Source organism: Hemicordylus capensis, chromosome 6, assembly GCF_027244095.1.
Source record: "Hemicordylus capensis ecotype Gifberg chromosome 6, rHemCap1.1.pri, whole genome shotgun sequence".
NCBI lineage: Eukaryota > Metazoa > Chordata > Lepidosauria > Squamata > Cordylidae > Hemicordylus > Hemicordylus capensis.
The window spans coordinates 144,841,379-144,858,674 of NC_069662.1; the positions used below are offsets into that span (position 1 = coordinate 144,841,379).

Consider the following 17,296-nt stretch of genomic DNA (forward strand, 5'->3'; position numbering starts at 1 on the left):
AAGCACTGCAGGTGATTCAGGACTGGGGCACCCAGACAAGGATTACACTGGAGACTGAGGCTGGCAGCATATTTTTAGCCACTCCTCCCAAAATGGCCAGACAGGGGTTTTCGGAGGATGCCATTCATGTTTCAGAGCTGGCTGTAGGGATGTTTCCTGAGTCAGACTGTTGGCCCATTTAGCCTAGGACTGTGAACTAACTGACTGGTAGCAGATATCCAAGAGGGTCTCAAGCCAGGGGTCTTCCCGAAGCCTGCTATGCAAGACTCTTTTAACTGGAGGTGTCAAGGGCTGAACTTGGGGCTTTCCACCTGCACAGCATCTGACTACCCACAGGCCGCCCTTCCATGAGGCGAGGTGAAATGGTCACCTCAGGCAGTAGATTATTGGGCACCAGCGAGGTGGCAAAATGCCATTCTTCCCCTGCTTTTAAAGATGGGAGGAGGAGGGTGTACAAAAGGGGGGCAGCACTCAATACCCTGTGTCTGGCACACAGAGGCCTTGAGCATGTGCCCTCCCCAAAGGAGATCCCATGAGCCTAAGAATCCATTCCATCTCCTTTGTATATCTCAGGATTCACCCTTTCTTTTCTCTGGGGACTCAGCAGTCTCAGATCCACAAGTGAAAAAGCAAGGGATGATGGGGCAAACTGGTGTGCCGTTTCCAAGAATTCCCCTGTGAAATCTTCACTGGGAAAATTGTCCTTCATTTTCCTTTTCTCTGCAGTCCTCCCCTCCATGGCTGATGATGCAACAGCTCTTGTGTTGGAGCCCAACAAAAATGGCAGATGGAGCCATTAAACCACTTTAACAGAGTCAACGACTGCCCAAGTGTCAAAACCCCATAGTATCGATTTCATTTTTTGTTTTTTTGCTTAACCATCTCTATCCAGAGTTATAACTGACAACATAAGAACATAAGAACAGCCCTGCTGGATCGGGCCCAAGGCCCATCTAGTCCAGCATCCTGTTTCACATAGTGGCCCACCAGCTGCTGTCGGAAGCCATAGGCAGGAGTTGAGGACATGCCCTCTCTCCTGCTGTTGCTCCCCTGCAACTGGTACTCAGAGGCATCCTGCCTCTGACAAACAAGATGTACCTGGAACTCTTCCCCAGAGCATTGTATCAGATTCCAGACTGCAAGCCCTTCAGCGCATGGTACTTTGTAAAGTACCAAGCACACTGATGGCATCATCATCATCATCTGGTGGAATGAAATCCTTGGCTCTAAAGCACACCTGACCAAAGCAGTCACTACTATGGAAAATCACAACAAGAACAATCTGCTTCCTGTTTCTTCACTAGCTGCAGTTAGTTTATGGCAAGGGTTCTCAATTTTTGGGTCCCCAAATGTTGTTGGACTACAGCTACAATGGTCTTTGTAGCAGGGGATGATGGGAGACGTAGTCTAACAACATCAGGGAACCCAAGGTTGAGCACCCCTGGGTTATGAACATGTTCCTAATGAAACAGAGGTGTCTGTTTTCTTAAAGGATTCCATTAGAACTAACTTTACCACACATCTTTCCATGTATCTGTCAAATAGTACATCTACACAGAAAATGCAGCAATCAGATTCTTTAAAAAAAAAAAAAGTAAATAGATGGGCACTTGTTTATGTTTATTTTTACATTTGATATCCCACTCTTCCTCCAAGGAGCCCAGAGTGGTGTACTACATACTTAAGTTTCTCCTCACAACAACCTTGTGAAGTAGGTTAGGCTGAGAGAGAAGTGACTGGCCTAGGGTCACCCAGTAAGTATCATGGCTGAATGGGGATTTGAACTCGGGTCTCCCCGGTCCTACTCCAAGACAGGGGATGCACTCACTATTTTGATATAAAAGATATTAATATCCTGACTCCAGGCATATTTAATAAAACTTGGCAATACATCACACTGTTGATTATTTGAAGTATCTCACACACATGATCTCATCAATACTTACAACCATGCTGTAAGATAGTCAGTGTTATTATCTCCAACCATTTTGTGCCTCTGTGTGTGTGTGTGAGGCTGAGAAAGAGAGAGAGGCTTGACTGAAGTCCAATGTTCTCATTTTTTTCATCTGTGTGCAGAATGAGTGTTGTTCTGGGTGGGAGTATCGAAGCAGTGTATGCGCATGTGCATTCAGAGCGGGGCCTTCCTGATTCAACCTGAGTGGGATCTAAAATTAACTGAACAGACATCAGAAAACTAGTGAGCGCGCACACATGCGCATGCCTTAGAGGGAACACACTGCTGAAGTCATCTCATGAGTTCATAGCAGAGTTGAACTTAGAAATGGGGACTTCCCTGTCCACAGGCACATTCATTTTCATAAGCAAGTCTCAAGTCACTTGTGACCCTTAATCACACTAGTTATCATGGCTCGGTATCAATATAGCTCAGAGAGAGGCATCTGTAACGCAAGTGAACCTTCCAGGCAAATGTCCATGTATATCAGGGATTTTCAAATGCAAGTATCGAGATTGTGTTAGACCACAATTCTCTCAAGGACCGTTGTGGCTGGTGATGATTGGAGTTGTAGTTAGGGAAGTGCGTGAACCACATCACAACTAGAGATGAGCACTTTGGGGGCAGGGGGACCGGGAACTTGAAAGAAAAAGGCGAGCAGGTCCTTCCTTACCTGCCCTCTGCTGCCCCATGCAGCTTTCTGCTGGGGCAGCGCACACCCCTAGAAGCCCCACGCGGTGTCAGCATGCACATGGTGTCTGCGCATGCACGGGCGCCATGTGTGTGGTCAATATCATGCCGACCATGCAAATGGTGCCCATGCATGCACAGACACCATGTGGGTGCTGCGTGGGATTCCTAGGGATCCCTGCTCCCGCCCCCCCCTTTTTTAAGGTCCCCGGTCCCCCTGCCCAAAAAGTGCTCGAACTGTGGTTTGTGCACATCCCTAGTTGTAGTACAACACCTGAGGAGCCAAAGTTAAGAACCACGGATGTACAGATATATAGATGGCCAACTTGGTGCATGGAGAAGATTGACAAAGAACCTGAAAACAGGTCTCTGTTCCAAGGGGTGCGCAATCTAAAATATTGGATAGCATCCAGAGTACATAAATCACAACTAAATCCCATTGAAATTAGTGGGAACACTGAACTGTATGGGACAAGTTCGTCATGACTATCTTGTCATGACTAACTTGTCTCAGTCATTTCAATGGTGCTTAGTCATGACTCACAAGTCTAGATGCTGCCCAGAGGTTTTTGCTTCACTTTACAAATGGATGGCCGTTAAAAACCGCTTTAAGGATATTTAATGTCAGACCTGTTCCTCCATCCTCGCCAAAGGAAAATCCTCTGATCAGAGTGTAGCTGCTAAGTACCAGGAACAGACTGTACTACTCTGGGTAAAAGGATTTGGCCCTGCAGTCACCAGATGTTGATCGCTACCATATTGTTTACATTTGGATGTCTGCACAGTGTGATCTGCTGAACTGCATAGCATTTGGGGGCCTGGCTAAATTCCCACCTTTTCCATCAACTCATGATGGATTCTGGAGAGCATCCTTCACTTTCGTAAAGTAAAGTGTGCCATCGAGTCGTACCAAAGCATTAAGAAAGGATGCTGTCCCTATAATGTTTGCCTTTGGTGCTCGATGCTTTTCACAGGGCTGCTCAACTTTGGCCCTCCTGCAGATGTTGGCCTACAACTCCCATAATCTCTGGCTATTGGCCACTTTGGCTGGGGATTATGGGAGTTGTAGTCCAAAAACTGCTGGGGGCCTAAGTTGAGCAGGCCTGCGAAATATTTTAAATAAATAATAAATAAATAAAGGGCCAGGCACGCTCTCCTGGAGAAGAGTGCACTTCTCAGGAAGCCTTGAGCAAGTCACTCTCATAGCTTCCCAGCTGCAAAATGGGACACACACACTGCATGCACAAAGAGCCTCTGGGAAAGAATAAGAAAACTAGTTCCCTGCTCTCTGAACAAAGAGGCACCTGTCAAATGGGGCGGTTCTCTTCTAATATATAAGAACCTCATAATATATGAGTCTATCCCTATTTAACCCAAGACAGCCTCTCCAGTGACTGTTTGCTGGTGTCTACTACCTTGTGTCTCTTTTTTGATTGTGAGTTCCTTGGGGACAGGGAACCACCTTTTCACTGGATTTAATTTTATTTGCTTTAAACAAAAAGGCTCTGAGAACTTTTTGTCGCTGTTAAAAGCGTGATGATAATGATGCTGTAGCTGATTTTTTAAAAGCTGATAAAATAAAATAAAACAAAAGCACGTTTCAAATTAAGAGCGCTACAGAGATCAAGTGTCCATACAGCAATTTGAGCTTATATCCGCTCATCTCCCAGAAGCTCGAGGCCGGGAACAAATACACTGAGTAATATTGCAATAATAAGAACCAGAAGTCGAGGCGGAACCTAGAAACGGGGAAGGAAAGAAGAAGGACCCTTCAGCAGAGACCGCAGCGGGCGCATTTTCCAAAGCTGCGCTCTCTGTGGACGGCCAGAAGCGGACTTACTTTTCTCTGTGTGCGTCTCAGTCTCTCCGCTGCTGAGGAGGGGCTGGAGGACGGTGCCTCCCTCCCTCCCCGCAATCGCGTCCCCCGAAGTCAGCGTTGCGGCTCCCTGGCCCCTTCCTGGGAGAAAGGGGCTCCCGCCGAGGAAACAAGCAGCCAGGCAGGCAGGCAGGCGGGAGCGCGCTAGTCTCTCTCGAGCGCTCTCAGCAGAAGACGCCGCTGCACAGGCTACACGCTCTCTCGACCAAGTGCGTCTCGGCTGAAGCTGGAAAGCGGAGCAAAGGGGAGGAGTCCGAGTCCCTGAACGCGCAGCGGCCAGCGAACCTCTGACTCACGGCGAGGCGGAGAGAAGCGCCTAATGCTCTTGCTGCTGCTGCTGCTGCTGGTGGTGGTTTCGAATTCGCTTTTTTACCGTAATTCGAAAGAGGAAAAGGAGCAACAGGAACTCCCCTCCTCGCGGCTCCCATTCCGACTTGCGTCAAGAGAGAAGGGAGGAGGCGCCGGCCAGAGATAGGATCCTGGTCTGGGGATTCCCCCGGTCTTTTTCTTGCCAAAGAGCAGCCGCGCGAGGGGGCCTGGTCGCCATCTGGACGGACCCGACGGAGACAAGCTAGCCTTTCCATCCCCTGGGAGGGGTTTTTTCCCAGCTTGGAAAAAAATAGCCTCGCCGCTCCCAGAGGGGCACCCAGGTCATTTTGGAGCCTGGACCGAGTCCTTTTGCCGCTCCTCCCTACTCCCCAAATAAGCATCACACCCCCCCCCACACACACACACACGCACATCGTGAAACACGCAGTATTTTTAACACGGGGGCTCTTGAGGGCCCAAACAGCAACTGAACTCACAAGAATGTAAGGATGGAAAACAAGTATATATTTTTTGTAAATAGACAAGTACAAGCCACTCCCACCCTCCGCACAAAAGCACTCAGAAAACAGAACATGACAGTAGAAGCAACAGCTTACAGCTCCAAGTCCCAGCACACCGCTCTCTCTCTCACTCAGCCCCCACACCCACTCCAAGACCCCAACCCACATAACATGAGAACTCAGACTCAATTTACCTGTTGTTATCACGCTCACATGTTAATGGGCTGGGCTGGGGGTGGGTGTCTCGCTGCCTCTCCCGTCACTGGTTGTCGCCACCAGAGCCTCCCATCCTAAGCGGGATGGGAGACAGAGTCAGCGACTCGATGGATGTGGCTGCTGTGGCTGCCTGCCCTCTTGCCTCCCATCCCGTCCCGTCCTGCAGAGACAAACAGCCAGCCACGCTGGGCCCTGCTCCCTTGCAGAATACCCTTCTGCGCGCTGGCTCACTCATGCGCCATGTCAAGTGGTGGGTCATGACATGCGCTCATGCAGGCATGCTGCTAGGCCATGTGGGGAGGTACATAGGAACATAGGAAGCTGCCATATACTGAGTGAAACCATTGGTCTGTCTAGCTCAGTATTGTCTTCACAGACTGGCAGTGGCTTCTCCAAGGTTGCAGGCAGGAATCTTTCTCAGCCCTATCTTGGAGAAGCCAGGGAGGGGACTTGAAACCTTCTGCTCTTCCCGGAGTGGCTCCATCCCCTGAGGGGAATACCTTACAGTGCTCACACAGTTCTAGTCTCCCATTCAGATGCAACCAGGGCAGACCCTGCTTAGCTAAGGGGACAAGTCATGCTGGCTACCACAAGACCAGCTCTCCTCTCAGTGACTCAGGCTGCCCTCCTGTGCCTCCTGCCCCCACCCCTCCCAAGGCCACTACAATCTCAGAAGAGCCGCTGCAGGCTGGACGCACTCAGCCCCCGGGGCCCTGGCCTCACAAGGGGTAACCACAGCCCACCCTCAGCAAAGTTGCACTGTGTGCTTGGCCAGCATCACACAGGCAGGTGGCACAGCCACCCCCCCCAAGCCACTGGGACATTCTTGAGGGAATTTGGGGGCCTCCCAGGGAGTATGTGGGACCAGACATCTGCCCAGAAGTCCAGGGATAAGGGCACCTCTGCCCCTCCAGAAGCTGTGATTTGCTGCAGATTGCAACTGGGGGTTATTTTCCACAAGGAAAAGTTGTGGGGGTGGACAGGTTAGCGCCCCTCTCACTGACCCAATCTGGATCGCTTCTTCCCACTACCCCAGATAGAAAAAAAGATGTCAGGAATCCTAAGCATAGAATTCAACTGGCCTTTAATGGATCGGTTCATTTGGCCCAGAGTTCCGCTGGGTTCTGAAGTCTTCACTAGCTTCCAGTTTGGTTCTGGGGGCAGTTCAGGGCTCATTTGCCCTAACCAGCCTGGGATCATCAAAAGAGCGGCCTTTCAGTATTCCCATGCTTCTTTTCTACAGCTCAAAGGGGCTTCATTTTAGCCATAAGGCCCTGCAGAGGGCTAGTGTGGCGGAAGCATCTGTTGTATTTTCTGGCCTTTGTTTTCATGCAGATTCTGTAAACTTGTTTAGAAAAAGGAATGCTGTTACTGTAAGTACTATGATAAAAACTAGAAAAGGCCCCATAAGTGTGGGAAGCCTAAGGTGGACAACTTTGGCCGTCTCGTTTTCATTGAACTACAACTTCCATCATCCCGGTCTATTGACCACTGTGACTGGGGACGAAGCAAACTGTAGTCCAATAACAGCTGCAGCCCTGTCATCAATTATACCTTTTGCATTTTGTGGCATTTTGGTCCCATTGGTTACAATTGTTTTATACTTGTGTTGTGTATCTGCTATTTGAAGGCATGAATCTAAGGGACTGGGCTCTAGTCCATGGCCACTTCCAAACAGCAATAAAGTGCGGGATGTTCAAAGCTTTCGTAGAAGTTCCAAGCATGAACTTACTCCCCATACACACTCTGCTTCAGGCTTCTCCTCTACTTCCAAGCGCAATCTTATCCTTGGCTCACATACCAAGCAGGAATCTTGAATGATTTTTGCAGTGCCACCTGCTGGCCAGCTCTTGCATTCCAAGACAAACCTGCCCCTTTTCATTACTTTTCTGGCAACTGGGGAACAGAATGAGCTCTTCTCTGAATACAAGAGATGGCCAGCAGGTAGCGCTGCAAGAATTGCAGCCTAATTGGCATCCTGCCTCTAGAGGGCAAGGTGCTGCTGCTAGGAAGTAGTGCAGAAGCTTGCATTGTGCTTACAAGGTGTAAGATTTCACTTGCATGGAAACTGTGCCTATCTCCACAGTACTGTCACATGGAAGTGTCCCATGAGAGATAATGATGACACGCTATATTTGTTAGTCTTAAGATGGTGCACGACTCTTCCTACAGTTCGGTCCACACATACTTTTTTAGTGAAAGGGAGCATTAAATGGAGAAATGTGACCAGCTCATTTCAATGCAGCAATGCTGTGCTACACTGCATCTATCCCAGTTGCTAGATTTTTTTAAAAGATCAAGAAAGTACATATTGTATAAGATGCACATGAAATGTGCTTGAAACAGGCACAGACCTGTACAAAGCCTTTGCTGAATAAGGTTGCAGCTTCTTTGGAACTAGAGACATTTTGCCTTTTAACAGCTGTGTAACTACAGACCTGGTTCAGATGACACTTTATCCGCTGGCCCCTGCAACACCTGTGCTAAGGACATATGCATGCCATGCGCATACATGTCCTCCCCTCCCAGCATGCTTTCCTTAATTGTGTGGGGGACAAATTGCCCCTCTACAAACACTACAAGTACTAGCGCCACTGATGCACACAATTTGGGAAAGGCACATGAATGCTCACAGTATGCAGTTTCCTTATGGCATTGCTGAGGCCAGTCGAAAAGTATTGTCCAAACTGGTCACAAAAAGTAAAGAGCCATTTTTCATCTCTGCACCAGGATTCACACTGCCTGCTGAACATCTTGTTTTGCAGTTGTTATCAAACACAATGTCCAACACTCGTATGGCGAGTGTACAGTGTACACAGATACAGATCTATACACAAGTACAGTTATTCACATGTTGTGCTGAATGCAAGTACTGTATAGCAGTTCCCTTCCTATCCATACCATGCATTTGTGGGATCTGTTGCAGTTTCACTTTTACAATGAACACACATACAGTCATTCACATAAAAATATGGACAAGTGTATGCAAATTCGTGGACATATGTTCACTTTTGCAACATAATGTCTGAATGTAACTAAAAGCTGTCAAGAAAGTAGGTAACATTCTTACAAGTGAGAGCCAGTGTGATGCACTAAATAGAGAATTGTACCTGGATCTAGTGAGGCTCTATTTGAGCTTTCTTCCTGTCTTATTTATTTATTTTATTTAGTTAGTGATCATATATATATATATATACACACACACACATACATACAAGAAGTTCTGGTAAGAATAGGGAAAGCTCAAGGTACAGGGGTAATCTGCCTGCTTTCCTTTCACTATCTCTACATCTGACCTAAATTTGGTCCAAATTGATTAGGCAGTCCACAAGTTAGCCCACTTGCTCCTCAAATGTTCATGTGTCCACCATCTTGAGTCAGGGTGGATGGCATCCTTACAAACTATACCCTTGAGCTGTCCCTATGGGTCCCTACAGCTGTAGCAAATTTGTTTCAAAGCAGTTAGGTGGTTCATAAGTTAGCCCAGTCACTCCTCAAACGTTCATGCATCCATCCACCATCTTGAATGGGATGGATGACATCATCACAAACTCCGCAACTGAGGTGACCCTATGTGTCACTCACCACAACTGTACCAAATTTGGTTCAAATTGGTTAGATGGTTCACAAGTTAGTCCACTTGCACTTTAAACGTTTACACATCTACCATCTTGAATAGGGTTGGATGACATCATCACAAACTAAATCACTGAGGTGACCCTATGTGTCACTCACTACAGCTATACCAAATCTGACAGTTAGACAGTGCACAAGTTAGCTCACTTGCGCCTCAAACGTTTACGCATCCACCATCTTTAATTGGGGTCGGTGACATAATCACTAACTACGGCATTGAGGTATACCTACAGCTGTAGCAAATTAGGTTCAACTCAGTTAGGTGGACCACAAGTTAGCCCATTTGCACCTCAACTACACCACCGCTGCCGCTTTCCTCTCCCCCTGCCAGCAGCTCTCTCACGAGAACTGCCACACATGGGATTAGCACCAGGTACGCCTTAGAGAAATAGATAGATAGATAGATAGATACAACAAAATCAATTATATATATATATATATATATATATATATATATATATATATATACCTGCCCACCCTCCCTCCCTTCCTTCTTTCTTTTTTTATTTTTCATTTCAGTTTCTTTGTTCCCCTTTTTGACTTCCTCTATTTTTGTCCTTCTCTTCAAAAAAATAAAAAATGACAATGGTACAACTATGTGACCCATCTTAAGTTGGGGTGTGGCCCAGCTGAGCATCACAACACACACCGAAGCCCAATTAAAGTGGTTTTTGTTTTTGTTTTTTTACTGTACCAGCTTCTATCTATATGTGTATGGAAACTTTTGAGATTTTTTAAAATGAAGAGTCTTGGGTCACTTAAAATTTGCATAATCTTATTGCATTAGATACTGAAAGAAATCATACCTTAAAAAAAAAAACTTCTTTCCAACTAGTGTTGTAGTGGTTAGAGTATTGGACAAGAATGGGAGAGCTGGATTCAAATCCCTGTTCAGCTATGAAACTCACTGGGTGATGCTAGGCCAAACACTTATCTCTCAGCCTAACCTACTTCACAGGGTTGTTCGAAGGATAAATACAACTATGTACACTGTTCTAGGCTCCTAGGAGGAAGAACAGGATATACATCTAGTAAATAAATCACATTTTTATAGCATCCTTTCTTAAAGGAGCTCAAGCCAGTGTACATGGTCTTCCATGTTTTCTCGCAGGACTGTAAAATACACTTTATTACATTCCCTTCTTTTATTCTCACAACAGCCCTGTGAGGCCAACATCTCCTGGGTGGGGAGCTGGTCTTGTGGTAGCAAGCATGAATTGTTCCCTTTGCTAAGCAGAGTCAACCCTGGTTTGCATTTGAAAGGGAGACTAGATGTGTGCTCTGTAAGGTATTCCCGTTAGGGGATGGGTCCACTCTGGGAAGAGCATCTAGATCTTCCCTCCTTGTCCCTTCCTTGGCATCTCCAGATAGGGCCGAGAGAGATTCCTGCCTGTAACCTTGGAGAAATCACTGCCAATCTGGGTAGACAATACTGAGCAAGATGGACCAATGGTCTGACTCAGTATAAGTCAGTTTCCTATGTTCCTAGGTTGGGATGGGAGATAATGACTGGACTGGTCTATGATTATGTAGTGAGCATTGTGGCTGAGAAGGGAATTGGACCTAGGCCTGAGTCCCACACTGACTAAAACTGACTATCCACTGAACATTTTGCAAAGCTTGGATCAAGGAAGTCCTGTTCACAGCTTCCTTGAGATAATACCTTGAGATCAATATTAAAAGAGTGTGGATTGAAAACAAACACTCTTTTCCAGTCCAAAATGCCCATTAGAAGATTACTTTCTGTCCACCAGGGGCACGTAAACAAGACCTGGCTCCCTCCCAGATAACATACCCCGATTTTGTTTCTCCCAGCCTTGCGTTCCCAGACTCACCTTCTCGTAGATGGAATCAGGGGAGGCTTTCATCTCTGGCAGAGTCCTTCTGGCAGCTTGCCAGCCCCTCCAGAGATTCCGGATAAAGAGCGAGCACATAAACAGGCTGTGTCGATGGAAGCAGCCAAAGGAAGAATATGGAGCAAAGGCGCTTGAGAGGAATGCCGGGTGAGGCACAAACACTGAGATGTTGGGAAGGTGGAGGCCAGTAGGATCATTGGAATCGTAGCACAGCCTCCCTAAGCAGCTCGTGTGCAGCTACACCTTGGGGTATCATTATTTTAAAAACCTTGGCAGAGGTATTAACATTCTGAAGCTCATAATTAATCTTAATGATGCCATTCCGCCCCCCCCCCCCAGACCAGCCTCCCAGGAAGAAGAGGCGTTTCTTTCTCAAGTTGTCTTGGTAGATTTTAGAGGGAGTGCCGCAGGATTCCTCGGGGAAAGCAGGCAATGACTCCTGAAGGGAGGAGCCAGTGGAAACGTTTGGTCACATGGCATGTGTTGGGACACGTCAGTCAAGGCGGGTCACTCGGACCTGTGGCCCAAGGTGGCCCTCAAGATCAGGGCTGAGGTGGTACAGCCCTGATAATGGATAACTGACAAAAAAGGACATTGTAGAACTGGAAAAGGTGCAGAAGAGGGCAATCAAGATGATCAGGGGCCTGGAGCACCTTTCTTATGAGGCAAGGCTACAACACCTGGGACCTTTTACTTTAGAAAAAAGACAACTTCAGGGAGATATGATAGAGGTCCATAAAATCATGCATGGTGTGGAAAAAGTTGAAAGAGAAATTCTTCTCCCTCTCCCATAACACTAGAACCAGGGGTCATCCCATGAAATTGATTGCCAGGAAATCAAGGACCAACAAACGGAAGTACTTTTTCACACCACACATGATCAACTTGTGGAATTCTCTGCCATGAGATGTGGTGAGAGCCAACAACTTGGATGGCTTTAAGAGGGGCTTGGATAACTTCATGATGAAGTCTATCAATGGCTACTAGTTCAAGGGCTATAGGCCACCTCCAGCCTCAAAGGCAGGATACCTCTGAGTACTAGTTGCAGGGGAGCAACAGCAGAAGAGAGGGCATGTCCTCCCCTCTTACCTGTGGGCTCCCCAGAGGCATCTGGTAGGCCACTATGTGAAACAGGACATTGGACCAGATAGGCCTTGGGCGGGCCTGACCCAGCAGGGCTGTTCTTATGAGTGTGTCATATCTTATCCCCTGCTCGAATTTCTCACTGTTATGTTAGCTTGAGCTCAGGTTGAGACTCATGATTTGTGCCATCATCCTCTCTAATAAAACGCTTGGTGTCCGTCCGTGGACGGACACCAAGCGTGCGTTCGTGCCTCAACTGTTCTGAGCATGCTCAGAACAGTCCAAGAGAGACACGACCGCCAGCACCCGGCGGCCATGTTGGGCGGCCACAAACGGCCGCCCCGAAGAAGCCGGGACTGCGGAGGAGGGAGAGACTGGCTGAGGCGGCGGCAGAGCCGCCGCCTCGGCCATTAGCGGCGGCAAAGGACCGAGCGCCAGGAGCCACCAAACATCTTGGGTGGCCAGAAAGAGCCGCCCCAGGAAGACAGGAATGGGCCCGGGCAGCGGAGGGCCCGGCCAGAGCCGCGGGCCGCGGCGGGTGGCAGGCCCGCCAGAGCCCTGGGTGGCTGGCCCGGCCGGAGACACGGGCCGTGGTGGGTGGCGGGAGGGGGAATGGCGGCGGGGGTCCAGACCGGCCCAGGGAGACGAAAATGCTGCCGCCGCCGAAGTCCCTCCCTCCCTCCCTCCCTCCCTCCCAACTTCCGAAACCACCTTACCCTGGCCCGTGACAGTTGAGGAAAGGAAGAGCTCAATTGAAGAGGGAAAGAGGAGCTCGCAAGCAGTGCTCCTCCCTCTGCAAAGGCTCTGCCCGAACTGGCGCTTTAGGCGGAAAGGACGCAAGAGGCGTCCTTTCCGCCCCAAGCGCCAGTTCGGAAAGAGGCTTTGTAGAGGGAGGAGCACTGCTTGCGAGCTCCTCTTTCCCTCTTCAATTGAGCTCTTCCTTTCCTCAACTGTCACGGGCCGGGGTAAGGTGGTTTCGGAAGTTGGGAGGGAGGGAGGGAGGGTGGGACTTCGGTGGCAACGGCGGCGGCAATACTTTTTAAAAAAAAGGGGAGAGGAAAAGGCTAGCTCCCGTTATTATAACGGGCTTCAAAATACTAGTGAATATAAGGTTTCACTAAATGTCCAGACAGAGACTTTAGCTAAAATTCTAGGCACACAGTTAAACTGTGAAAGATGCTGCTTTAATTCCTCATGCCACGCCACAGTATGTTGACACACAGATCACCAGATTGCTCACCTAAATACCAACAGCTTGACTCTGCAGCCACCAAAGCAATAGGTGGAGTTGAATCAGGTGTCATAACAAAGCCTAGGCCTGCAAACTCTGGGGTAACCCTGCAAAGTGGAGCTGGGGAACTCCAGCTTCTGTGTTGCCCTGGAGCATATGAGAGCATAGTGCACTGTCCTATTTTTGCCTGTTCAGAGATTGTTGATACTATCAACAATTCTGGGAAAGCAGCTCTGAAACTCATTGCAATCTCTAATTGGTTTTCCAATTCAAGATGGAACTGAGCTGAGAGTCCACCACCCTTGACATGATCATGGGGTTTAGAGACTCATTCCTGATTCCGCCATGGAATACATAATCAAGGCTTTTGTCACAGATTGAGGAGGTGGAGGCCACAATGCCATAGAGCAGGAGTTCCAAACCTTGAGTCCCCAGATGTTGTTGGACTACAACTCCCAACTCTCATGTGGCTGGGAGTAATGGTAGTTGCAATCCAACAACATCTGAGAGCCCTTGACCCAGAAACACTCGATCCAGGATAGCAAGTAAGCTAAAACCCCAACATTCCTTGTTTGGGGAGGCAAAGAATTGAAGTTAACAATTTCTGTCAGTGAGCTGGTGTAATGTAAAGTTGTTGTGCCATTGAGTCGGTGTCAACTTCTGGCGACCACAGAGCCATATGGTTTTCTTTGGTAGAATACAGTAGGGGTTTACCATTGCCATCTCCTATGCAGTATGAGATGATGCCTTTCAGCACCTTCCTATATCGCTGCTGCCCAATATAGGTGTTTCCCATAGTCTGGGAAACATACCAGCGGGGATTCAAACCGGCAGCCTCTTGCTTCCTAGGCAAGTTACTTCCCCGCTGTGCCATTAGGTGGCTTGGTGTAATGTAGGTGTAGGGACTAAGAAAAAGAGCTGCAAATTAGCAAGTCCCTGGTAGAGCTCTCTTGTGTTAGAAACTCACTAAATGGCCCTAGGTCAACCGTAGCTCAGTGTTAGAGCATCTGCTTAGCATACCAAAGGTGTCAGGTTCAACCCCCAACATCATCTCCGGGTAGGGCTGAGAAAAAAATCTTGCCTGAAGCCCTGGAGAGCTGCTGCCAGTCAGTGTAGACAACACTGAGCTAGATGGGCCAATGGTCTGACTCAGTATTTGGCAGCTCCCTATGTTCCTAAGCCAATCCTCTTAATCCATCTGCAATCGGGATAATAGTACCCACCTTACAGTTTGTCGTAGGAATTCCAGCCTGATAGTACTGTACATATGAAATGCCTTGAACATTTGAAAGTGCCATACAAATGCTAAGTATTACTATCTTGATTGTGTAAGCTTTGTAAAGAGTCCTTAGAAGAGCCCAAAAGTAGTACAGCAGATCTGAGTCACCAGGGGCAATGAGAAAGAGGCAGTAAGAAAGAATAATAATTCTGCAAGACTATGCTGTTGGTCATCAGTGAAGAAATCTTTTAAACATTCTAAGAAGTAAGAATTCAGATGATGGATTTGTTTTTACCACTATGCCATGGGAGCATGTGCTATACTCTTTTCTCTCTCTCTCTTTTTTAGTGTACATCATGATGAGATCTGCATGCTCACATTTAGGGTTGATTCACAAGATCCTCAGGTATGCGGCTGGTGTTTGCAGCTCTTCAGGGTGGTTTGTGGTTTTAGGAGATAGCTCATAAACTGTTTTGCGTGAGTGCACTTGAGTCAAAGCTGTGTGTGTGAGAGGCGGGGGGAGGGAGGGAGGAGGCAGCCTGCCATTTCTCCAAGGCAGCAGTTCTCAAAGCTGGTCCCCAGCTATTTTTGAATTAGAACTCCCATCATCACCAGCCATAATGACCCTCTGTGATGTGTTTCCTCTCTTGAAGATTGCTTCTGGAACATGAGCAGAGTTACAAAGTTTTGCTCGCTTTGGCCACAGCATGCGTGGCATGGAGGAGGACTGAGGGAGTTGCATGCAGGCCCCCAACGCATCCCCACAAAGCCTCCTATGATGTGCCCTTAGTTAATCCGAATGTCATCTAGAGAATGTGGCACACACAACTCAAAGAGTTTGAGTTGGCATGTTATAAAAGACAAACCACGCAGTCTTGTGTGACTTGTTGCTTTTGGACTACAGCTCCCATTATCCCCAGCCACAAGCACCGAAGGCCAATAGTGATGGGAGCTGTGTGCAACAAGTGACTCAAGACTTGAACCTCCAAAAACCAGACACCAGTCTATGAGTTATTATAGTGATTATTTCATAAACATTCATTTTTTTGTCTTGCATGACGTCTGCTGATCTTCAGTCTGGAAGGGAAAAAAGGACATCCCACAAAAAAACCCAACAGGATGGGTGATCACCTGCATATCTGGGTGTGGACGGCACTCCGCCCCTTCAAGCTCACGTGTACATACTGGTCCATAATTGGCAGCCCAGAGAGCTCTGCTGTGGTGACTATTGCAGCTCGTCCATGTGATGGACTCCACCTCTTTTGAGACATCAAAATAATGCAGATGACAAAGGAAGCCAGAGACAAACAGTGAAAGCCCTGATGTCAACTCGCCTCCCAGTTTGGAAAAAGAGCAGCCACCTTTGGGATAATCATCTGTTTGATGAGGTTAAATAAAAGGCAGAAATCAGGTGACGGTTTAATGCCCACTGACACGTTCCTTTATTCATTTGGTTGAGTTATGTGCTCACATAAATCACCAGCTAGAAGGGGAGTATTTTATTTCACCTGATCAAATCAGTGGTTTGCCAAAAGGAGAGACAGACTGCCATTTTCCAGGCCAGTTATGAAGTGATATAAGCCATGCCTCCAGCCAAAGATGGTCTCTAGCCTAGTCTCTAGTGATCCATTTGGAGCATAATTTAGGACTGGCAAATGTTTCCCTGAATCTGTTGTGCCCTGACTTCATTAGCTTTAGCTTCTTGTAACAGAGGCTATATGCGTACATCAGTTTTCTAGGAAGCTTGTGCAGAACACCCCTTCTGACTGAGCAAAGAGGCACCTTTAAAAGTGGTGACCGGGGCAGAGCCACCATTGGGCAAATAGGTTCAAAGAACCCGGGCCGCCGCCTATCAGGGACCACGCCTTGTGGCCCCGCCACCCCACCCCCCACATCTGACGTCAAACATGGGGGGGGCATTATTTTGCTCCCAAACGGGGCCGCATGGCCCTGTTTAGAAACATAATTGGCCCCACGCTGCATTGGCAATGTGGGCTGGAGCAACTCTCTCTGCCTTTAGGGAGAGTCACTCTGGACCGCGCTGCCCAATGCAGCGTGGGCCGATCTCCCTTCAAAACGGGGCCACATGGCCCCATTTGGGATGGAGACCATGCCCCACATCTGAAGTCAGACGCGGGGGTGGCCCCCTGCGTCTGACATCAGATGTGGGGGGTGAGACCAGGGGCCCTGGTAGCGGCCGAACACAGGCCACCGCCAGCCTCGCTCCATGCCTGGTGGTGATTCTCTTATATTTAGTGGGGGGAGAGCAACTGTCCCTGTCCAACCCTGTATAGGTGGAAAGTGGGCACAGCCTCCCCCCCGCAAGGATCTTCACCTGCAGGCTGCCATGGTACTCACCTAATTATAATTTGCAGACATCATTTTGAATTCAGTAACATATGTGTCCTCCCTGTCTCTCAAATCTCTACTGCTCCAGGACCTGCAGTTTGTGTGGCTAGGGTGGGCTCCAGGCTCTGTGCCCTTAATGGACAACATTAACATAAGAATTTCCTCCCCAATTTAAATATTAAAAAGCCTCCTAGCCAATAACCTGCTTTTTGTTGTCACAACATGTACTAATCCTCCTGGTGGAGTTGCAGGTCTTTCATGAGCCTCAGCCAGTAAGGAAATGCTCAGCTATGATTGATTTACATGACCACTAATCAGAAGCATCTGGAGGCAGGCACAGTTTTTGAATGGGGCTG

General features: G+C 48.1%; 1 protein-coding gene across 3 annotated transcripts in view; it reads right to left on the reverse strand.

Annotated features, from left to right (window-relative positions):
- The window catches only part of MAP3K8 (mitogen-activated protein kinase kinase kinase 8), a 38,827-nt gene extending 34,151 nt beyond the window's left edge, over positions 1-4,676 (reverse strand). For 2 of the 3 annotated variants that reach the window (XR_008309382.1, XM_053258825.1), the window contains exon 1: positions 4,485-4,612. The gene's annotated coding sequence lies outside the window, so the exon portion shown is untranslated. Of the gene's footprint in view, positions 1-4,484 lie in introns of all 3 variants that reach the window. The other variant, XM_053258826.1, reaches the window with a different exon arrangement.
- Positions 4,677-17,296: the final 12,620 nt, after the last annotated feature.